At 40.3% G+C, this 24,526-nt stretch overlaps 1 pseudogene; it reads right to left on the bottom strand.

Moving 5' to 3' along the window:
• Positions 1 to 2,562: 2,562 nt before the first annotated feature.
• On the bottom strand, positions 2,563 to 3,408 carry LOC103660689 (annotated as a pseudogene).
• Between the last annotated feature and the right edge of the window lie 21,118 nt (positions 3,409 to 24,526).

The following is a 24,526-nucleotide window of genomic DNA, read 5'->3' as shown; positions in this document are numbered from 1 at the left end:
AATAAAATTCAAGAAATTAGATATATAGGTGTTAGAAGACAGATGGGACAAAAAGTAAATACTAAGGTAACCTACATATTCAGAATTTAAAATGAACTGTTAGTCTTCGGGGAACAAAATAGAAGTGGCATTACGGAATTCAGGAGTCAGAAAGAGGCACCATCTGTCAGGTGCTGAAGACTTTGAGGGTTTGCCAAGTATCTGACTCTCAGGACCGTGAAGGTCTAACTTGTGCTAGGGTTAGGACTTCTAAGAAAAAACTTGTGTGTTGGATCCCAAGACATAACATGTGGCTGATGCCCTGATTTGTGTCCTGAGAAGTAGTAAGGAGGCCAAAGGTAAGGAGCTGCACTTACGGACCGCTGCTGCAAAATAACAATAGGGACCAGAGCAGAGAGACCCTTCCCATCCTGCCGTCTCCAGTCACATCCCAATGCCTCCCATTGGCAGGACCTAACTGAAAGCCGACAGGTATCCATAAAAATGTAGTTTGAAAACTTTCAGCCCCAGCATCACAGAGCAGACTATGCAAGGGTACACAAGTAGCTTGTTTTCTTCTTTGTATCATGGGAATAATATCTTAGTTGTAAGGATTAGAAGCTGTTAAAAGGGAAACCATAGGCCCAAAATGTAGCCATTTGTCCTAGGCCACATCACCAAACCAGAACATAATACCTAACCAAATTACAGTTTCAACCTCCCCCAGAAATTGTAGTCGTCACTGGTCAGTCAGAAATTTTCTGGCCAGTACCATTAAAGTGTTGTCACGTGGGCACTCTCCATCACTCAAAGGAATATGAGGTAATCCAGCTAATAAGATACTTTTGTCCCCAAAAGATGACTTCAACTGAATTAATCCTTTTTTTTTTTCTGTTTATGGCTTCCTCATCCTGTCTTTAATTACATTTTCCCTTATGCAGCCCTTTGGAGATGAGACATTGCCCAATTATTGAATTGATTAATAAAGTCAATTAGATCTTTGAAGTTTACTAGGTTGAACTGTGTTATTTAACAAGATAAAGCAAGTACAGCATCTAGCATATTACCTGGTCTGTGGTATAATCGATGGTATTATGATTGTGTGATTAACAATGCTTACATGGGGGTGCCTGGCTGGCTCAGTCGTTAAGCGACTGCCTTCAGCTCAGGTCATGATCCCAGGGTCCTGGGATCAAGTCCCCATATCGGACTCCCTGCTCAGAGGGAAGCCTGCTTCTCCCTCTGCCCCTCCCCCTGCTTGTGTTCCCTCTTTCACTGTCTCTCTGTCAAAAAAATAAATAAAATCTTAAAAAAAAAAAAAACAATGCTTACATTTGAATAGCTATTTAAAATTTTCAAGCATGCTTACATCTATTTTCACATTTAATACTCAGAACCCTCCTGGGAAAAGAAATAAATTTGGACACTAATGCTCATGTTACTGAAAGATCTATCATAGCTGCTAACTCAGGAAATAAATGTGTAAGCCCTGGTGCATTGCCATAGCCGACTGCCCCAACCCAGGAAATCTTGAGGGGGCTGGGCAAATCAAAAACACAACTCCTGGCTGAGATTGCCAACACTGTTGTTGAGTAAACTCTGATAAGCTTGTTGCAAGAGAAACCAATAACTCAAGAGAAGAGGGTTTGAAAAGGAGAAAGGGAGAAATTTTATTTTGGGTGTCCACTGCTGAGGGGAGGTGGCAGTCTCAAGCTTTAACAACCAACATCTCCACCTGCATGATAGAGACCTAGAATTTAATAAGGAGAGATTCAAGGGGGTATGTGCTAGAGAGTAGGCAGAGAGCTTGTGATCATGAGTGGGAGTCGGAATGTGTCCAGCCCATGATCATGGGCAGGGAAGGTGTTGTGTGGAGGATGGTCTTCCAGGCATTCTATTGCTATCAGGGTTTTTCTGGTCTGGTGGTATTTCCAGTCATTGCAAAACACCTTCATCAATGCCTCAAGAAAGTGTAATAAGAAATAAGTACAGTAGGTTTTAGTTAGAGGGTAAGTTAAGTAGTATTGCCTCTTTCTGGTTTTAACTTTTGGGGCCCATGGTTAAATAAGAGGGCTCACTAACAGGTTTTACTTTGTTGTTTGTTTGTTTGTTATTAGAACAACTCAACACAATAAAATTCCAGTTTATTGTTGGAAAACATTGTTTCACACATACATCAAATAGGCAAAAAAATAAATAAGTAAACAGCAACTTAGACAAAAAAAAAAGGGGGGGGAAGAAGCCTCTTGTCTTTGGCCTTTTTAACGATCTCATACAAACCAACTACTTATAGCTAAGTACATACATTAAAAAATGTTACTGGAAAGCTCGAAATAATATTTTGTTGTTGTTGTTGTTGGTTTTGCTTTTTTTACAAGTTTTTTTTCTTCTTCTTCTTTGAGATTATAATGAACATGGTCACAACACAAGTCCAGTCCGAAGCAAGACAGAGAATGCTCTGAAGCCTGGTTTGGTCACCCAAGATAATTAAAAATGGCAAACCACTAACGATGTGTACAAAAACACAAAATGTAAATAAAAAAATAGAAACACCTTTTCTTTTTGAAGTACTTTTAAGAAAAAGAGCAGGACCTTGGAAGTTTTGGTTCTTTTTCCTCCCCCTTTGCGTATTCCCATTGTGGTTTAGGGTGGTAGGGTGAGTGTGTCACCTGCAATGGCGCTGCCCCCATGGACTGTCCATCCCAAGGTGGACTGCATTTAGATTCTGACATGGGAAGCAGAGGGTGAATAGGTCACAGAAGTGTTCATTTTTGTTAAGTTTCACTTTTCCTTTTTTGCTGCCTGGTCATCCTCATCAGTCTGCTTCTTGGTGGGGACATCCTTATCCTCGTCATCTTCACCTGCCGTGTGCCCAAAGCTGTCTCAGCCTCCTCATCTTCCTCTCTACCATTTTCCTCAACACTGGTTTCCTTCTCTTCTTCCTCCTCCTCTTCCTTTTCCTCCTCCCTTCTTCCTCTTCTTCATCTTCCTCTTTGTCGGCCTCCTCCTCCCCGTTTTCCTCTTGAGCATTCCCATCAGCATACATGTCTCTTCCATTCTCACGCTGCACAACTTCCTTTCTCTCCTGCTAGTCCTTGGTGGTGATCTCAGAGCTGGTGTCCACGGCTGTGGCTGACATGACAAGGCAAGCCAGTAACCTGATGCAGCAGGTTAAAAGGAAAACGGGAGTTGGAGGACTGGTGATGAAGCTGCCAGGGTCTGCAGTGGGGCTGGTTGCAATGAGCAAGGAGCTGGGCTGGAAACAACGTAAGGTTGGCATCTCAGAGCAGTCAATGGGGTCAGATAAACATTTTAAATGATGTCCTCTCTGGTGTTCTGGAACTCAGACCCTAGGTGAAAGGATTTCCTCATAAAGGTAACAAATGCCAGTAGGAATCACGGCTATTCCTCTCCAGAGTGAAATATACATCTTCCTTTATCTGCACAGCCCAGTCTCCTTTATCTTCCCCCAAATTAGAATGTCATCCTTTACATCAATTACAAATAACCTTGAAAAGGTAAGTTACCGAACTACTATTACCTTCTAAAAAGAAAAAAAATCTCCACAAATTTATATATTTTATAAAATACATTTTCATAATTCTACATCAAATATGGATCAGGTAAGTTTTGCCGCAGAAGGGGAAACTAGATCTGGAGCTTGTGGTATTGTGTGAGAAGGTAAACTTGAAAGTGGTGATACTGTAGTAGATTCACAGGCTGGCAGAGTAAAGCATAAAGCCAAAGGCATCAGGAGAGGACAAGAGGGAGCCTCCGAAGAAACTCAATAGCTCCCCAATAGGAGGGGCAGGCTCTGGAGACAAGCTATGCCCCTTCATTGATTGGAGGCAAACTTGCTTCAGGACTGAGTGACTCTTAGAATGCCAGGCTCAGTCTGGATTTGACTGAAACTAAACCTAAGGAAGATATAATCTTCAATGTTTGTTTGCTTGTTCTCTCCTGGACATTTCTAAATGCAGCTGTGTGTAGTGACCCTGGAATACTAAGTTGAAGCTTTGTGCTTGCAAAAGCTCACATTTCTCTCTTGGAAACCTTGGAATGAGGGGCTTGTGTGTGAGAGAGAGAGAGAGAGAATTGTGAAGTGGGGAGGAAGAGGGGATATGAAAGAAGGAAGAGGACAGAACCCATCTGTGAATTTCTCCCTCTTTCCTCTTTTCTCTTAGCTATTGTAGGTATCATGGAGGAAGAATTTCCTCTGCCCTTTAGGTTCTCTCTAGATGGACTAAGAATCAACTTGACATAAAATGGATTAATTGGAGAAAATCAAATTTAATAGCATAAATACAAGAAATCTACACAGACCTGAAATTCTAGATTGTCAGGAAACACGTTGCTTATATGAGCTAAGGAGAGGGGTAGGGTCTGAGAATACAAAGGGGAGAAAGACCATTGGTAGGAAGGTTAGAGATGTTTGGAAAACAAAGTTTGCTCTACAATGTAGATAATTTTCTTAGATAAAGAGTAATCTCTGTTAGTAGCTCTTCCTGGTACAAGCAAGCAGTTGAGGATGTGGTAAAGAGCTATTTCTGAATCTGCTGGGGGGTTTTGTTTTTAAACTCAAAATAATGTTCATGCCAAAGTGACCCATCTTGGGGGGACCTGCCCTTGGCTCCCACATAGGTGAGGATAAATAATTTTTTCTCTACCTATCTAGGTTCTTGTTTGAGATCTCCCTCACCCCACTCTATAATTAAAAATAAAACAGCTTTACAGGAGAAAACCAACAAAAGTTTAATAACATTATTAAACATGAGAGAGACCCAAGAAAACTAAGCAACTTTCTGAAATGGTGGCATAAGCCACCACTTTAAATACCATCTCTAGTTAAAGATAAAAAAAAAAATGTTGGAGGTAGGGAAGCAGTTATGGGAGGCTACCAGGAAAAGCACAGTAAACAAGGGTAAGTTGTTACACAGATTTAAGTCCTTGCCTTCACTGCCGATAAGACTTTCTAGAGATTTAGTCATCCTTCTCTTCCTGGTACAGGCAAGGGGACACCCTTGCAAATAAATATTTTACTTTTAAGTGTAAATGTCTTTTACAAAAGGGTAACTTAGTTTTCAGAGCTTTTCCTATGTCTCCTGTTTCTTAAAATAAATAAATAAATAAATAAATAAATAAATAACCTCCTCAAGATAATTCTTATGCCAAAGAAGCATATTTTGGGTTCTCAAATTCTGCTCTCCTTCAAGAGATAGCTAGGAAAACTCTAAGTCTCTGAAATGGCTCAAGCTATCACCATAAACAACATCTTCAGGTGAAAACAAAATAAATATTTGGGTGGGGGAGAGTAAGGAGGTTATCCGGAGAGCACAGTAAACAAGGGTAAGGTTATTGTATAGATTTAAGTCATTGCCTTTACCATGAACAAGATTCTCTTGTAATTTAGAGTCTTCCTTTTCTTCTTGTTAACGAGAGAGGGAGACACCCTTACAAATGGAGTTTCCCTTATAAATGTATATTTATCTTACTAAAGGATAACTTCTAATCAGTTTTCAAAGCTTCCCTGGTGTCTATTATTATTTACTTATTTAATGATGTAATAGGGTTTTTTTTCTTATTTCTTTTTCTGTTTGTTTGTTTCAACTTTTGTTATTTAAAGGAACCAGCTCAAGATACTCCTTATGTCAAAAAGGCAAATCCTGGGGTGGCAAGTTCTGCTCTCCTTCACTATCTCTATGTTATTGTCTCTAGTCAGAGGTCCAATCAGAAAATGTTATTATGGGGCATGTGGGTGGCTCAGTCAAGTAAGCGACCAACTCTTGAGCTCAGCTCAGGTCTTGATCTCATCAAGGTTGTGAGTTCAGGCCCTGCATTGGGCTCCATGCTGGGCATGAATACTACTTTTAAAAAATGAACTTCAGGGGCACCTGGGTGGCGCAGTCATTAAGCGTCTGCCTTCGGCTCAGGGCGTGATCCCGGTGTTCTGGGATTGAGCCCCACATCAGGCTCCTCCGCTAGGGGCCTGCTTCTTCCTCTCTCACTCCTCCTGCTTGTGTTCCCTCTCTCGCTGGCTGTCTCTCTCTGTCAAATAAATAAATAAAATCTTTAAAAAAAAAATGAACTTCAATAACATATTTGGGGTGCCTGGTGGCTCTGTCAGCTAAGCGTCTATCTCTTGATTTTAGCTCAGGTCATGATCTCAGGGTCTTGAGATCAAGCCCCATGTAGGGCTCCACACTGGGGATGGACCTTACTTAAAAATGTCTCTCTCTCCCTCTCCCTCTACCTCTTTCCCTGCTCGCATTCTCTCTCTGACTCTCTCTAAAAAAAATTTTTTTTTAAAAAGGTAAAAAGAAAAAGAGGGACATCTGGGTGGCTTAGTCGGTTAAGCGTCTGCCTTTGGCTCAAGTCATGATTTCAGGGTCCTGGGATAGAGGCTGCATTAGGCTCCCTGCTCAGCGGGGAGTCTGCTTCTCCCTCTCCCTCTGGCCCTCCTCCCCACTTGCACTCTCTCTCTCTTTCTCTCTCTCTCTGTGTCTCAAATAAATAAATAAAAATCTTACAAAAAAAAAAGTAGGGATAGTATTTGAAGAGTTGGGCTTATGCCCTATTGGTAGAATAACTTGTAAAAAGGAGAAACACCAATATCCCTAATGTCTTAGTTTGAGTGACCCTTAAAAATAGGACCTGACATAAAAACTTGTGTGATAATGGTTTACTTTGGGGTGCTAGGAAGTTGAAGTAAGGAAGCAGAGAGAGTGGGGAAGGAGAGAGTAAAGGCTAATCAAAGGTACATTATCAAAGTTGCTGCTAGAGTTTCAAGGGTTCAATTCCATCTCTGAGAAGTGTACAGACTACTACCCAAACTTTTCGTCCTGACATTGGTCCATGGACTTTTCTACAAGTTTTGAATAATACCCCTTGCACTTCTGGGCTACACCTGGTTGTATGTAGGTCAGGCATAGAGAGAAAGTTCTAGAGAAGACCCTCAAGCAGAAAAACAAAGAGAAGGGGTCTGCATTTAGGTTGGACTCTGTCGCTATGCAGGCAACTATTTGCCACAACTTATCTAATATGACTTGTGAGGATGTGGATGGTCTTTGAACCCAGTTCTACGACCTTTTTCCATTCTGTTTTCTCTAGATTGTCCTAACCTACTCTTACTACTGCTCAGGGTTTCCTTGAACAGAGCAGCTATAGAAGGCATAAGAGTGAGAGGACTGAATGGACGTGTGACACTTGTTTTCCAGGATAAATGTACCTTGTCTGTGTGCCTCCTTTGATCTCCTATGGGAGGTGTAATCCACAAAATAGGACCATTCTTAGCTCTAATTGGAGATGAGGAGAGAAGGGGATCAAGGCTCTTCCCTCTTTCATAAGGTCAGTTCTCTGTGTCTTCTAAACATTTTGTTCCCAACCTCTTAGGTGTAGAGCACTCCATGTAGAGTAGTGAAACAAGTAGAATTCTTGGGGGACAGGAAACAAACATTGAGAAGAAAGAAGGAGAAACAAAATGAGAAACGCCTGGTGAGGAAGAACAGTGAAGGCAGGTGAGCAAATGCCAGTAGGAGATCTGAAAAATATATCTTCCTATGCCTTTCCTAGAAAAATCTCCACCAGCTGAGTGCCATGCTCCACCCTGCCCAGCATCCCCTAGCATTCTTCTTCTCCCCTTTTTTCTCCATACCATCCAGTCCTAATGTCTTATTAACAACCCTCCCAATACCCCTCTTCACATCCAAAAAGAAAGAAGAAAATAATAAAGTCCTGAGCCCACTGAGAATGTTTTTCTCCTGGCAAAATATCACTATGTTTATGCAGGAGTACGTTGCCATGTGTCTATGTGTGTGCACACACTCAGGAGCCCTGTTGTATGTTCTTTTTCTATTAACAATTATAAGCCTTATGTGTTCTGTCACCATGACTTTCATATACCCGAGACAGTACACAGTAGCTCTGTAATAAGTCATTAATTAATAATAATGACAATGATGATGATGATTGATGCCGCTGACTAATCCAAATATCTCCAGGGAAAGGACAGTCACTCTTTTTTTTTTTTAAGATTTTATTTATTTACTTGACAGAGAAAGAGACAGCCAGCAAGAGAGGGAACACAAGCAGGGAGAATGGGAGAGGAAGAAGCAGGCTCCCAGCAGAGCAGGGAACCTGATGTGGGGCTCGATCCCAGGACCCTGGGATCACGCCTTGAGCCAAAGTCAGATGCTTAACGACTGAGCCACCCAGGCGTCCCCCCTCCAGATCTTTTTGTGCCTTTAAGAAGGCGCCCCAGGACAGTCCCTCTTTTGAGAGAGAACAGAGCTAAGGAACTGCCAGAAAAGTTTGCATTTTCTAACCAATTTATCAAGTTTCCACTATGACTTTCTTCAAGCACGACACAAATGAATTGCTTTACTTTCTGAAAGAACACTAACAAATGAGAAAGTTTATTTATACATTTTTAACAGCACTCAATAAAAATCACTCTTGTGTTTCAATGTGAACTAATCATGTTATAAATATTTTAAAATGTTTTTTGCATGGATAAATCACAAAGGGAAGCTTTGAGGAGAATTTATATTTTTAATATCACTCAAGGAACAATTCATAAATACCTATGATCGCTGTCTGGCACCCATTGTCCAGGATCCACAGCAACTTCAACTTTATATGATATTATGGCTTTATTTTGCCTTGACAGATCTCTAAATACAATTACTACTTAACTCAAATTGTTTCAAGGTTCCAGATAAAACTACTATCATTACTAGTAACTACTCTCTTGAGAAGGCTGCTCCTCGAAGGTTTTATAAATTATTATAGAATAGGCTCTTCCTGCCCCTGCTCCTTCTTCTGTGAGGCTGGCAAACAGCTGGGTGCCTTCTTTCCCATACTAGGGCTTCATTTCCTAAGACACCCTGGTAGCTCGGGCAGCTCCTATTATGATATGTGTTCTCCATTTAGATAAGCTCCACTCAGCATGAACTGGTAAAGAAGCTGCACTTCAACCCCAGCCTGATGGGGGAGAGGTCCGTGGGGAGTGGGAGTGGCAGAGTGGTTTCTACTCAGAAAGTTTTTCCTATCTAAACTTTCTCACCAGGAATGGTTATTCATTTTTTTAATTTATGTGTTCATTCATTAATATTAATAATTATTTGCTAGGCATTATTGGCATTATTCTTGGTGCTCAAGTAACAATATATGAAATGATAAAAGCAGGAATAAAGTGACTTCATTGTTTAAATACAAATCCAACAATACCAAAAACATTGTCTAGAGAAGAACCTAACTAAAAATTAGACTTTATCAAGATTGAAAATTATTTGTCTGTGAAAGATACTGTTAAGAGAATGAAAACCACCCACGGTATCGGGAGGAGAGGGAATGAACCATGAGAGACTATGGACTCTGGGAAACAAACTGAGGGCTTCAGAGGGGAGGGGGGGAATGGGATAGGCAGGTGATAGGTAGTAAGGAAGGCATGTATTGCATGGTGCACTGGGTGTTATACGCAACTAATGAATCATCGAACTTTACATCAAAACTAGGGATGTACTGTATGGTGACTGACATAATATAATAAAAAAATATTATTAATAAAAAAAGAAGTTACTTTGCAAAGCACATATCTGATCAAAGACTTTTATTTAGAATATATAATTAACACCTGAAATTCAACAATAAAAAAAACCCTCAATTTTTAAAATAAAAAGAACTGAATGGACACTTTACCAAAGAAGATATGCAGATAGAAAATAAGCATAAGAAAAGATGTTCCACAGAACTTTTACAAGTAAAATGAGATACCACAACATACCTATTGTAATTGTTTTAGAAAAAAACATGGCAATACCTCATTTGTTACTAGTAGGAGTTTAAAATACTGCGGCCACTTTGAAATACGGTTTGGCAATTTCATATAATATTAAATGTACACACCATTATACCAGCAATCGTACTACTGGCTATTTGTCCAAGTGCACTGAGAAACTCCATGCGCACAAGCACCTATGTGTGAATGTCTACAGCAACTTTACTCACAAATGCTAAAAACGGAAAACAACCATGATGTCCTTCAACACATAAGTAGATAAACCAGTTCTAGTCCATTCATCATGTGGAATACTATTTATCAATAAAAAGAAAGGAATAGTTTAATCATGCAACAACGCGGAGAACGATTAGCAGCATTTTGCTAAGTGGAATCAGCCAAACCACAAAGGCTACATATTATATGATTTCTTTGATATGTCACCCTGGAGAAGGTGGAACTATAAGAATAAAAAACAGATCAGTGGTTGCCAGGGATTGAGGGAGCAGAGTGAGTCACTGCAGTAGGTCACACGGGGGGTTTAGGTTATAAACGACTTTAGCATGACTTCCTGTTATGTGTGAATACATGTACTTCGTATCTCTGTCCACTGAGAAGGTCTAAGAGCAGTGACACCCTAGTAACAATGAGTATTTCCACCATCCAGATTTTGGTTTCTAAATATCATTTTACAGTAAAAGAAGAAAAAGTTCCTTGCAGAAATGGCTGATTGTAGGGAAGGAACTTGAAAAATGCAGGATGACCCTGAAGTTATCAGGTAATGTCAGAAAGTAAGGAAATGTTAAAAACAACATTAGTAGAAACATGAGCAAAATATGAATGAAGTTAATATTGTACTAATTCAATTTCTTAGTTTGGGCAACTATAATGATAACGTAAGATGTCAACGCTGAGAAATTTGAGTAAAGGGTATACAGAATCTCTCCTTACTACCTTGGCAATTGCAACTTTTCTATAATTGCATTAATCCTGCCAATCACCTGGCAATTGCCCGGCAAATCGTCTCTTTTCCTGTCTTCCTGCTCCAACATGAAGTTCCTGAGAATCATACACATGCATATGTATGTGTGTTTGTGTGTTTGTGTGCATGTGTTCGCAACCAAGGCCAGATGCATGGGCAGCACTGAGGGAGAGCTAGAGCCGGGCAGAGTGACTCCTCAGCTTTCACTGACGCTACTGAATTTCGCAGTGTGCATGAGCCAGGCAGAGGACAGGACACTACATCAGGAAGCTGGCCATCCCCTCCAGGCTGATGTGGCTCTTAATTTGCACCCTCAATCAACAGATGATGAACCTACCGTAAGATCGTCCCCACTTGCCTTTACCCATCTTGTTTATCAGAGCCTCATGCAAATAATTCTTGAAAGCCCTAATGAAATACAGATCTGCTGTCTAAACAGACCTCTAACATTTCAAGAAATCCCATGGAGGCACAAATAAACTCCCCGGAATAATGAAGCAGCACAATGACTTACTTTAGTAACCAACCTCTGAAAATAACATTGCTTCTCTTCCCCTCCCCCACTCTCATCTTTTCTAACATCAACCCTGAAGCCTGTCAGAGCTCTTCCTAGATCAGCCAGGGAAGCCCCAGAGGCCTGAATAATTAACTGAATAAGCCCTGTTGATTTCTCCTCTCATCCTACCCACCTTCTCTCCTGGGGTCCTGGCTCAGGTCCTGTTTGACATCTCTCTATCCCCTAACCAGGGAACCCATTCTGACTGACATGATACAAGGGATGGAAATGCAAATGAGTAGGCGCCTCCAGTGTGGGAGCTCCGCTGACAGGTGGCCTTCGGGGAGGCGGGGGGAAGGTGGCAGAGCCCGCATGAACCTGGAGCAGCAGTGGCAGGAGGTGCAATTGGGAGAGAGAATCTCAATCGACGGAACAGTCTTTCATTTAGAGAACAGGAGAGCTTCCTGAGGTGTTCAAACACCATAAAACTTTAAAATAATGGTGGCTAGTCTTAACCCTTCTGCTACTGTTCCTGTGCAGTGACCCCTTGAGTCAATGGGATGAATAAGCTGAGGGGGGCCTCCCAATGCTGGAAGGATCAGTGCTCTAGTCCTGCCTGGCTGTGAAGGTGAGGTCAGTGACTCTGAGACGAGGGGTACCTGATATTCTGCAGGCTCTGCAGCGGCCCTTCTTTAGACCCCGTGCTCCTTCTGTCTGACCAAAGATGCATCCTCACTCCTTCAAACTCAGGCCTGCTGTGTCTCCATTTACATCACAGACGTCTAGTGTGGATGGCCACACCCCGCTCTGTTTCAGCCTATGGCCCCTCTGTAGCCACTTTCCATCCAACCCTAACTTCAGAGCAGTATCCTTCATGCTCACTTGGTCTGGAGTTCTTGTGGCTAAAACCTGGACTAGGTATTCAAACACCTGTAGGAAAGAGGATGGGTGGGGGGAGAGGAGGCAGCCTGACTACAGCCGGGCTCCGATTCTGGTACTGCACTGGCCCAGCCTCTGCCTCTTTCCTCCTCCCCAGGGGATAGCTCCTGTCCCTGCCTTCAAGCTCAGTCCTTCCCACTGCTCCTAAGATCAGGCCTGATCTGAGACAGGACAGGTTTGCATTTTGTTAAAGCTTTTTTTTTTCCTCCTCATTACAAAAGCAGTATATAGTCATTGTAGAAAATACATTCAGTCAGATAAGAAAAAAAAAAAAGCTAATTATACATAATCCCTTTACCCAGAAACAATCATTTTTAACACTCCCAACTTATCACCTTTTCTAATAGATGCCCTGGGGATAAGATTTCTGTGGTCAAATATGTTTGAGAAACATGGTGCACGTCAGTATCTCTGAGGAGCCCTGTGATGGACACCTGTTGGTCTGCATTTTCCAAATTTCTTTCACCACAGACATCCTTCCCCCATTTATTTTCTAATAACACTTGTTAATAAAACTTTGGTTCTATGTTGAGAAGTGTTGATACAGGTCTATGTATACATACATGTGTGCAGTATATATTTACATACGTGTATGCACACATATACATACGCATAATTATCTTAACCATACACACACAGAGATATATATTTAATATTATCATTAATAACATATACATATTTCATCTTTTTTAAAGATTTTATTTATTTATTTGTGAGAGAGCACAAGCAAGGGGAGCAGCAGACAGAGGGAGAGGGAGAAGCAGGCTCCCTGCTGAGCAAGGAGCCTGATGCAGTACTCAGTCCCAGGACCCTAGGACCATGACCTGCGCCGAAAGCAGATGCTTAACTGACTGAGCCACCCAGGTGCCTCTAAATATTTTATCTTTTAACCAGTAGATCTTTTAACCAAATAAATACTTGGCTTTAGCTACTGATTAAAATGGTACGTATAGTACTTTCTATAGCCCTTATCCAGATCCTGCCCTACCCAGAAGCCCATCTTAGGGTTTGTTTTTACCCTTTTTCTGCTGTCCCTCCCTGCTCATATAAGGCCTGTGTATTAAGGGATGACACTTCTCCACAACTGCCCTGGGGAGAAGTTTGATGGAGGAGCCCTTGGGTAAATCACCTTGAGTAGAGCAGCCTTCTCTGTAGTGCTCGCTGCCCCTGGGGTCATCACCTGCTGCACATGCATCCCTGCTACCCCAGAAGGAATACCTACAGACAGACTTTCCACTCTTGTCCTGAGAGCTGCAGCTTAAGAGAGCTCTCCCACAACAGCAGAAGTTCCGCCACCTTGTCATGACCACCAAGGCTGCTGCTTGGGAACATAACAGACTCTACCAAAATCAAAGTCAGATCTCCCAAGGTGGGCCCTGGAAGGGAAGCATTCCCATAGAAACAGTACATGAACTATTGGGTCAAATAAGATCCATTTGAAGAACAAAGAGGAAATAATTCTAACCAGAAACATATCTGATTTCAGACCTCTTCTTGCATAAACCAGAATTCTTGTGAAATACCTCTCATACTCATGATCTCTAATGTGAGCAAACTTCTGAGAATGAGATGGGTCATTTTAGCTTAGGTGCATACATCTAACTCTCTCCCCTCCTCAAATTATAAGAAATATAAAAGAATCCATTGAATTAAAAATAATGACAATTATATCTTTGGGGGGGGGGCTCTTTGAAGCTTCAGAATATGTTTTATTTTTGTAAATAATGAAAGTAGCTTGTTTTCCTCAAAGTTCTACCACTAATAATAGAAGTCATATCTTGGAACGTGCTAAGGGTTTGGGAGATAACTTGATCATTAGTTTACATTTGCAATATCCACCTATATGTCCTGATTTTCCCTCTTCACCTATACTTCTGGCAATGCAAAGACTACCAGCATCTCCTTCTCTTCTCTCATCTCTCCTCCTGCTCACCTAGTGTGCCCTAGGGCACCAAACTAATATGGAGTACATTTGACTTCTGGAGAAAAATCCATCTTTTGGGACTGTTCTTTGAAGCCTGCAGCCACTTCTAGAGGGACACAGGACTCTTGCTTGTTACTCTCTGCCTCCTAGATAGTAAACATTAGACTACTGACCAGACAGCAGAAGGCAGTGGAAGACACCTGCCTGTCAGCCTTCCTGTCCTTGCAGTGGCAGAAAACATGTCCAATGAGGGCCCAGACCTCCATGGCTGCCATTTTGCCAGCATCCACCCCCACAAAGGCTGAGCTGCATCCTCGTCTGCCTGGTTTCCCTGTCCTGCCTGGTTTCTCGTTCTATCTTATGATTATTCCCTCTTGTCTTTTCCACCTGTCTTCATGACATTGATGTCCTTGTCGGGCTTTGGGCACCTTTTTATTCAAGAAGAATTATAGTCCCCTGAATGATATATTAAAAGCCCAGCCAATGTGAGCTACGAAAATATATTTTATCTGAATTTTGTTTTATGAAAATCTAAGATACAACCCCAGAAGCTACACCTGAGTGGCCCTAGAAAACTTATTTTTGCATTACCTTACTTCAGGTTTCAAGGTGACTTCTCTGAGTCTATCTGCTCCTGTATCCACCAGCTCAGTCCCTGTGTGAGACCATGGGGTATGAATTCCCATTAGGAATCCCCTCTCCCAAACATCATCTATTGATAATTTTAAGGAGTTTTTATGATATAGGAGTGCTATTATGATGCCAGTTTGGTCGGTAGATGCAAGAATACACAAATTCGGGGCGCCTGGGTGGCACAGCGGTTAAGCGTCTGCCTTCGGCTCAGGGCGTGATCCCGGCGTTACGGGATCAAGCCCCACATCAGGCTCCTCCGCTATGAGCCTGCTTCTTCCTCTCCCACTCCCCCTGCTTGTGTTCCCTCTCTCGCTGGCTGTCTCTATCTCTGTCGAATAAATAAATAAACTCTTTAAAAAAAAAAAAAGAATACACAAATTCCTTCCTATTTACCGGCCTGTCCTTCCCTGAGCTCTCCAAAGGAAGATGCACACATAAGTAACAATAGCAAAGGGAAATATTATAATACTTTTTGTTTTTATGGCTTTGGCTCTAATTCCCAATCATAAATTCATCAATCCATATTGGACTCTGTGGGGAATTCCTTGTGCTAGATAAGGGCAACTTAGAACTTAGAACCAAAGGCTAGAGAGCCTATGATTTCTCTTTCACCCAAAGTCAAACCTCAGCTCTTACCAACAGTGGCCAGAGATCAGAGAATTCCTTCAAGGCCAGAGAAAGTAGTACCACAGAGAAAGAGGCTAAGTTGATCTGCAATGCTCAGTGCTAAACTGCCAAAGGCTGGAGAAGTAGATACTGGTCTGTCTTAAAAAATTAGCATGACTAACATGTCATAATAAAAAAAAAATTGTCCAAAGAGAGGGAAAAAATGGCTGTTTCCCACGTACTTCTCAATCTAGGTTTATGGATTGGTAAGAAAGAAAAAGGGGCTGCTTCTATGGAAACTTTGCATCCTCTGAAAGCTCTATATGTGGTTTCTTTGAGCAATCATTGACCTATACTTTTGTTTCCTATTCTCAATTCTGTTTCATCCCTGGTGAATAATCATGTGTATGTGTGGCAGGATGGGAGAAAAGGGAAGAAATGCAAGGAGACTTGAGATTTGCCTTGAGATTGATGATACTGGCCGGGTTTGAATCTCAGTATTAGAATCATTGCTCTGACATAGCACTTGGAGCCTCTGAGAGCTATAGGGTATGTACTGGCCTTTGACATCCAAGCTTGGACCAATCTCTCAAATTGTCTATTTCCTATCTTAGAGAGCATAGAGAAGAACAGTGAAACAAGATTTGCAAATCCCTGCCAGTGAAGGGTATTAGGACCAGCCTAGCATATGAGTTCCTAGAGGGGAAGGGCTGAGAAAGCTAGGGATAGAGAGCAGAACTTAGCGACCAAACTGAAGGGAAGGGAAGAAGGAAGATACTACTCAAATAATCTGCCTGCTTCAAATTTTGACCATGACAAGTTATTCTAGAAAGTCTGATTCAGCTTGCACAGGAGTTGTTTCTTTCTTATGAGAGTCACTTAACCTTTCAGTCAAATATCTAGTCTGTGTTCATATACACAGAGTCAGGCCTTTATGTGAGATGGGGTGGATAAGAGATATATTCCAAGGCCCTGGAGTGAAAGTCAGAGTGGGGGTCCCTGGGTGGCACAGTCGTTAAGCGTCTGCCTTCGGCTCAGGGCATGATCCCAACGTTCTGGGATCGAGCCCCACATCAGGCTCCTCCACTAGGAGCCTGCTTCTTCCTCTCCCACTCCCCCTGCTTGGGTTCTCTCTCTTGCTGGCTGTCTGTCTCTGTCAAATAAATAAATAAAATATTTTTTTAAAAAAGTCAGAGTGGGGTAGAGATGGGAGTTGGGGTAGATAGGGTGGACTCCATTTCTCTTTTGCTATAAACAAAAGACTAAAATGTAGGTTGAGCATAATTACATAAAGTTACATATTTCTTACAGAGACATCAACTAAGGTTAATTGGTTGTAGGTGACCAACTATGCTTTCACTAACAAGTCCAAAGTTAACTCTTGGAAGGATATGGAAGAGATTACAAAAAGAAAATCTGGAGAACTTGTCTCAGAAAGGACAACAACCATACTGGCTACAGGTATCAGAATTTTAGAGACCAATGGTTGTCTTTTTTGGGTGTCACATAACTTAACTATTTCCATTTGTGCCATTGAGATCAAAGTTCAAATTTTAGGGAAAGAATATCTGATTGGCCAGCATGAGTCACAAGGTCACTGAATAGGAGATTCTTGAATTATAACACCACCAAAGCATTGTACAATGAGAGAAGAACCTTTCCCCAAAACAAAAACACAGAGTTTCTAACAGAGAATTGAGCTCTCAATGCCAGGCACATACAAAGTGACATGTTGACAATACATTACATGGGGTAGCTCAGAATCCCTTAACATCAGATGCAGCAATACTGAAAATAAAGTCTCAGCTTCATACATATCATACATATTTTTTTGTTTGTATCTTGGTACTTTAGTCAGTTATGATCAAAGACACCATAACAGAAAGTTGAAATGGCATTCAAAAATTAGAATTTTAGACCATGCATTTTCAATAAGGACAATATTGTCCACAAGGGGGAAAGGCGGTGAGGGATAAAACTTAGATGTTATAGTAAATTGTGTCCTTCCAAATGGCCACAGTACATAAAGAGATACATAAAATATCTATGGTAATAAAATTTCATTTTATTGAAATAGGAGTAATTAGGAAAATAAATTCCTATTTTCCTTTTTTTGCAAGGAGGTGGGTAATAATGAAGAAAAAAAAAAGGCTCAGAAACCCTCTTCTAGACCACTACTTCTCAACTTTCCATGCCATCAAAATTACCTAGGGACATTAAAAAATACTGATACATGAGACTATGTTCATAGGCTCTGATTAATTATTCTTGGGTGTGCCCTGGGCATTGAAATTGTTCAATACTGCCCAAATGATTCTGAAATGCAACCAAGGCTGAGAATCACTCATCTACATCCTTGTAGCTCTGGTGAGCCACCGGAGCATCTACTAGGAGTTTGTCAAAAATGTAAAATGTAAACCCCACCCCACGGCTGCTGAATCAGAAATCTATACTTAAAGAAGATTGCCGGGCAATTCATATGCATATTATATATTTAGAGCATTGAAACATGGCAACAATTATCAACCATCCAAATCACTGGTGGAGACTTTTTAATCTTAGAGCTGTCCCAGCCCACTCCAGTGTCATCAAATTAGATTTATTGGTCTTGGGACAGTGCACTACTGACTTTAAACAATTCTGCAGTTGATTGTGATGCATATTTTTGAATAAAATCCACAAATTGAGTCAAAGAAAATCATAGTTATATAAACATTGAAGGTCAAAGAGGTAAAATTACTCACCCAAGAGTTTTAACCACCTTCAATTCTCCTCATTGATGAGGGAGGAATTCCCAGTTCCAGTTATGGGGATGACCAAGTACATGACACTTGACAGCTAAGATCGACCGCTATTTATTAGTCACATATACTCACAGCCTGGGGGAGGAAGACACCACATGCCATGTAGGGCCACATAGGGCTGTGCAGAGTGAATATCAGGAGCTGAGGGAGGAAGGCTCTGTAGTATCAAGAACATGGGGTCCCCATCAGTTCCTGTAAGGGGGTGTGATGAGCTTGTTTGAATAATTGTGTGGGCTGGCAGGGCAATGGAGCTTACTGCTCTGAGTGAGGCAGAAACTGTTTCTGGTATCCTTGATAAGGAAGATTATTTAGCTAGAGGGACTTTTCTATATGAGCACAATAGGAGGGAAACAGGATTAGGCCACTGAAGGCCTTCTAGGATGTCAAGGCAGTACATACATTGAAAGTTAGTTTCAGGACTTCCACTATGCTTGAGCTTTGATGGCTTAGTATAAATTTAAACCTTGGTGGCCGGGGCGCCTGGGTGGCTCAGTCAGTTAAGCGTTTGCCTTCTGCTTAGGCTATGATCCCAGTGTCCTGGGATTGAGGCTTGCATGGGGCTCCTTGCTCAGTGGGGAGCCTGCTTATCCCTCTCCCTCTGCCTGCTGCTGCTCTGAATACTTGTGATCTCTCTGTGTCAAATAAATAAATAAAATAAATAAAACTTCCTCTATCTCCAGGAGCCTCTTAATTAAGAAATAAATAAACATAACAAACAAACAAACCTTGGTTGCTACTGAGACTTTCAGAGAGTAGAAGAGTCTCAATAGAAAGTGAGGGAGGAACTAGACCAGAGAGAGAGAGCCACAATCATGTGAGAGATAACTGTCAACAACATAAACTTTAGAGGTGTTTTGTTGTTGTTGTTGTTGTTGTTGTTGGGTTTTTTTGGGTTTTGTTTTTTTGTTTGGCCATTAAAAATCGAGAAGACAATTTGGCATTGGGGTAGGGGGTGCCTGTCCCCAGGAGATGTGAATGGGAATTGAGACTAATCAATGCCTGTGGCGTTAGTGACATCCAGCAAGAGAACCATTTGCTATTTTGTAACTTTATTAAAGAGTTCTTTGAGGAACCCTCTATATCTCAATTAAGCCAACTGTTTGGAGCCTGTAAGGAAGGTAGAAATTTCACTGAATGACTTTTTTAAGAGCTCAGCATTGTGTGTTATGAGAAGTGTTTTGAGAAGTGAAATAAATACTTTGGTCACTATCAGTAATATCTGGAACTCTAATGGGGATAGGGAACATCCTGGCAAGGACTTTTATGGAGCCTTAGCATTTGTAGAGATATCTATTACCTTGATCTGTATTCTGGGTATCTGTGATGCAGGGGATTCACAGTGCTCTTCAACAGAAAAAAAAAAAAAAAGGCAACTGTTTGGCAATGGATCAAAAGTTTGTTAAAAAAAAAAAAGGTATAGATAGGGTCAGTTTTCAATCAGGGATTCAGTGATAAGATGGCTGCTGAAGTTTGGTATCTTATACTGAATGTTGGGTCTGATACTTTGTCAGGGACATCTGGTCAAAAGATGGAAAGCAGCACCATTCCACTGAGCTCCTGCATGATAGTGATAGTACCATTAGTAAGTATATGAACTCCAGTTGCTGTTTACTCACTTAATCCCGAATTCTCCCTGAATAGGCAAAGGATCTGGGGGAGAGGTAACATCCTCCAGCACCATGGCATCTAGCAAGGGACTAAAGACAGAGGGGGCATCCCCTTCTGTAAGTGGGATATGCCAGTGGGCCCAGGTTTGACTCCATCTGATAGCAAGGAGGCCCTGGTAGCTCTGCTGATTCTGTGGGGTGCTGCTTCCATTACCCAAGGCATAATGGCAGCTGGAGACAGAGGCCCACAGTGTCAGGGTATATGAGAGTCTCTGTTTCTAGGAGAGCACAGTTTGTGGCCAGCAATCACACTCTAATAAAATATAGGGTGGCACCAAGGGAGGGGAATTCTTGTGTTGGAAGTTCCTGGGTGCCTCATGGTCATCATGAGTAATCCAAAGTCTCCAGGAAAATTTAGAAGAGGTTTCTAAAGCTTCCAAAATTAAGGAGTCTCAGGGGAGCTAATGAGAATGACTTTTTTTTTTTTTTTTTTTTTTTTTTTGGAAATTTGTACAGACTCTAGAGTCTTTTATGGGAGGGAGAAAAGTTTGAGAGCCCACCTCTCAGGCAGCCACCCCCTCCTCCAGGAACATCCAGGCAAGCTTCCAGGCCTGGGTTCTACAACCACTAAGGTTATTTTACCCCACTGGGTGGGAGCCATCAAGCCTTGTAATTACAGATTAGCCCTGTGGCAGGGTGGTAAGCAGCAACATTAAGCAGAGCCCATGAGTACTGGCCAAGGGTTTTGCGTTAGAAGAACAGATGTGTTACTTCTTCTGGTGTTTTGGGAGGAGCAGATACCAAACACTTTTTTCCTTTTTCTTTTCTTTTCTTTTCTTTTCTTTTCTTTTCTTTTCTTTTCTTTTCTTTTTTCTTTTCTTTTCTTTTCTTTTCTTTTCTTTTCCTTTCTTTTCTTTTCTCTTTTCTTTTCTTTTCTTTTCTTTTCTTTTCTTTTCTTTTCTTTTCCTTTCCTTTCTTTTCTTTTTCTTTCTTTTCTTTTCTTTTCTTTCTTTTCTTTTCTTTTCTTTTCTTTTCTCTTTTTTCTTCTCTTTTCTTTCCTTTTTTTCTTTTTTCTTTTCTTTTCTTTCTTTCTCATCAATGCTTGGGTGATGTATTTCCATGGATATGCACCTGAATATCTTTGGGTGTCAGGAAAATGCAAGTGATAGGAGACGGGGAGCAGCAGCAGGGGAAATAGGCAAGATTGCTCTCCTTGCCTGAACAACAACTCCTGTTGGGCAACCTGTGTGGTGGTTTCCTTCCTTTCCACAAACTTTACTAAAGAGCACCCCTGGGCCCATTCTGGGGGTGCACAATTGCAAATGGCTGTCCCAAGCAGCCAGTCATAACATCAGGCTAGAAACAATGACCACAGAGCTCGAGCCCCACCTTGGTAAGTTGGACTCAAGCACTGACTGGTTAGCATGCTGTGTTATTACCAACTTTATAGGTGGGAACCTCAGAGACTACTTGCCAAATACAGGCTAAACCCAAGGGCACAGCACACTACAGTACAATTAATTAACAACAAATCTCTTCTTGAGGATGAGAATATTTTAGTGTGGAAAGAGATGGAAAGTCCAACAAAGACAACAAAATGTCACAGGGGCCAAGGCCCAAGGATACAGGCAAATGATGATTCCCCCTTAGGCAGCCTTCACCATATGATGGCATCAATTTTTTAGCCAGGAGCAGCTAGTTAAAGCTGACCAGGTGTCCTTGGTTTTGATTGGGCCATCTTGTTTTTGATACCAGTTATCTTACTCACCTGTTATTCATGAAACAAAGGAGGGATTCTCACTTTAGGGCTATGGGGTTGACCAAAAACATGACACTGGACACTGGAAAGAGGAGATTGTCAGCAGTTTATTAGTCACATACACTCAGGGAGAAAGACACCAAATGCCACACAAGACCACAGGTGTATTGCACTTCAGAACAGAGTGAACAGCTGAAGGCTGTGGGAGACAGGTTTTATACTATCAAGAGAGTGGTGTTTCCTCTGGTTCCTATGGGAGGATGTTACTAGCTTGTACAAATAAGTGTGGATTGGCAGGAATGAGAAGGCACTGCACCTGGTTCCTTGATAGGGAGGATTGCTTGGCTAAGGGAGCTTATCCACATGAGTGGAGTGTGGAGGAGAACTTGCACTTACAGCCATTCAAGACCCTCCTGGTTTCACCAGATGTCAAGGAACCACCTAATATTGGGCCTTAATTTTAGGCCTTATTTAAAACCAATGTCATGCACAGGCCTCAATATTGTTGGAGAGAGATAGAGGCATTTACAGTCCTAATGTTACATTTCTTTTCCACTCATAACCTTTGAGGTTGAGTCTCTTTAGTCATATAATTAGGACAAATTCCAGAGAAGAAAGGGGAAATGTAGTATAGTTTAACAATGGGGTTTAGTCCATTAAGTCAGGGGAACTATATATTGGACTAAATGCTCACAATTTTTGTTGAAATTAATTAAACTAATTATTATATTTTTATTTAGATAAAATTAACATAACATAAAACTAACAATTTCAAAGCATACAATTCAGTGACATTTAGCACTGATTTGCAATGTTGTGCAGTCATTACCTCTATCAAGTTCCAAAATATTTTCAACATCTCAAAAAGAGATTCCTGTATCTGTTAAACAGACACAATCCATTGCCTTCCTCCCTCGGCCCTTGACAATGACTAATATGTTTTTCTCTGTATGGATTACTTATTCTGAATATTTCATATAAATGGAATCACATAAGTAATTTTTTGACCTGTTTTTTTACTTAGAATAATATTTTCAAAAGTCATCTATGTTGTAGCATATTTTAATACTTCATTCCTGAGTAATAGTCTACTGTAAATACATCACATTTTCTTCATTCATTTATGCATGTTAATAGAAGTTTGAGTTCCATTTCAAAATGGCAGAAATTGAAAATGTTTAGAATACTTTGCAGACTTGTTGACCCCGACAATTCATAACATAATCACAATAACCAATGACAGTATTATAGACATCAAGTATTTGCATTAAAATTTTAATGTACTGTATGGTGACTAACATAATAAAAAATATTATTAAATTAAAAAAATAAAAAATAAATTTTTTAATTATTATATATTTTCAGAATTAGATTTTCTTTTATGATGTATCAGACTGTATATTAGAAAATATTTTTAAAAAAGACATATCTAGCAAAGAACTTGGACCTAGAAGGCTTAAAATTTAATAATAAAAATAATAATTCATAAAAATGGGCAAAAGATTTGGAAAGACAATGAAAAATGACAACTGAATGTCGAATAAGTGCATGAAAAAATACATTATTAGTCATTAAGGAAAAACAACTTAAAACCACACTGAGATACCACCATACATTTAATAGAATGTTTAAAATAAATACATTAGATAGATAGCTGATATAGATAGAAGATAGGTAATAAACAATTCTAACAATATCAAGTTGCTCAAAGCATGTAGACCAGATGGAACTCAGCTACATTGCTGATAGAAATGCAAAAATAGTATCGCCTCGTTGAGAAACAGTTTGGCGGTGTTTTTTTTCTATTTAAATTCAATTAATTAACATAGAATGTATTATTTGTTTCAGGGGTACAGGTCTGTGATTCGTCAGTCTTATATAATGCCCAGTGCTCATTACAACACATACCCTCCCCAATGTCCATCACCCAGTTACCCCATCTCTCCATCCCCGTCCCCTCTAGCAACCCTCAGTTTCCTATTATTAAGAGTCTCTTATTGTTTGTTTCCCTCTCTGGCTTCATCTTGTTTCATTTTTTAGTTTTGTGGATTCTTACAAAATTAAATTTACACTTAGCATACAAACCAGCAATGCCACTCCAATATATTTATCTGACTGAATAAAAGTTTATGTTTATGTAAAAACATATACACAAATGTTTATTGTAGTTTTATTCATTTATGCATGATATCAAATGAAAAAAATTAAAATATATCCTTCAACTGGTAAGTGAATTAGCCAATTGTGGTACATTCATACGATGTAGTATTACTTGGCAACACAGAGGAATAAACTGCTGAAACACAACATAGATGAATCTCAAATGCATTATACTAAATGAAAGAAGGCAGATTCAAGAGGCTGCGTACTGTATGGTTTCACTACATGACAATGTAGAAAAGACAAAACTTGAGAGTCTGAAAAAAAATGGTAGTTAACAGGGGACAGGGGCTGGAAGTGGAGGGATGAGTTAACTATAAAGGGGCATAAAAAGTTTTGAGTCTGATGTAACTGTACTCCATCTTGGTAGCAGTGACAGTGGTTGCATGATGGAATGAATCCGCCAAAACTTATAAACTTATATATTTAAAAGTGTGCTTTTATTCTATATGAATTATGCCTTGCTAAAAAAAAAGTGAATTCAAAAAATCATACAGATTATGATGCATACAATAAAAGTATGCTAGAAATCAGTAAACACAAGATATGAAATTTTATATTTGGAAATTAAAGAACATAGTTTTTTGACAGAATTAGAATGTCATTGCTTTTAAACCCTAATGAAAACTTTCATTTATTTGACTACTAAAGGCATTAGAGGTAATGTTAACTGGAAATTTTTAAAAGAATCATGATTCATGAACTTACTAATCAATCCTAACACCTCAAAAAAAAAAAAAAATCCTAACACCTCAATAAAAAAGTTATAGCAGACACTGTTTCTCCTGATAGAAGTATACACAGTCTCTCATGAATTATTCTTGCCAAAAATAAAATCTGAATCTGATCAAAACTTTAGATC

The sequence above is a fragment of the Ursus maritimus genome, unplaced genomic scaffold, assembly GCF_017311325.1.
Source record: "Ursus maritimus isolate PB19 unplaced genomic scaffold, ASM1731132v1 scaffold_16, whole genome shotgun sequence".
Classification (NCBI taxonomy): Eukaryota; Metazoa; Chordata; class Mammalia; order Carnivora; family Ursidae; genus Ursus; species Ursus maritimus.
The sequence above is the reverse complement of the archived record's forward strand: the minus strand, read 5'-3'. Positions and strand labels throughout refer to the sequence as shown.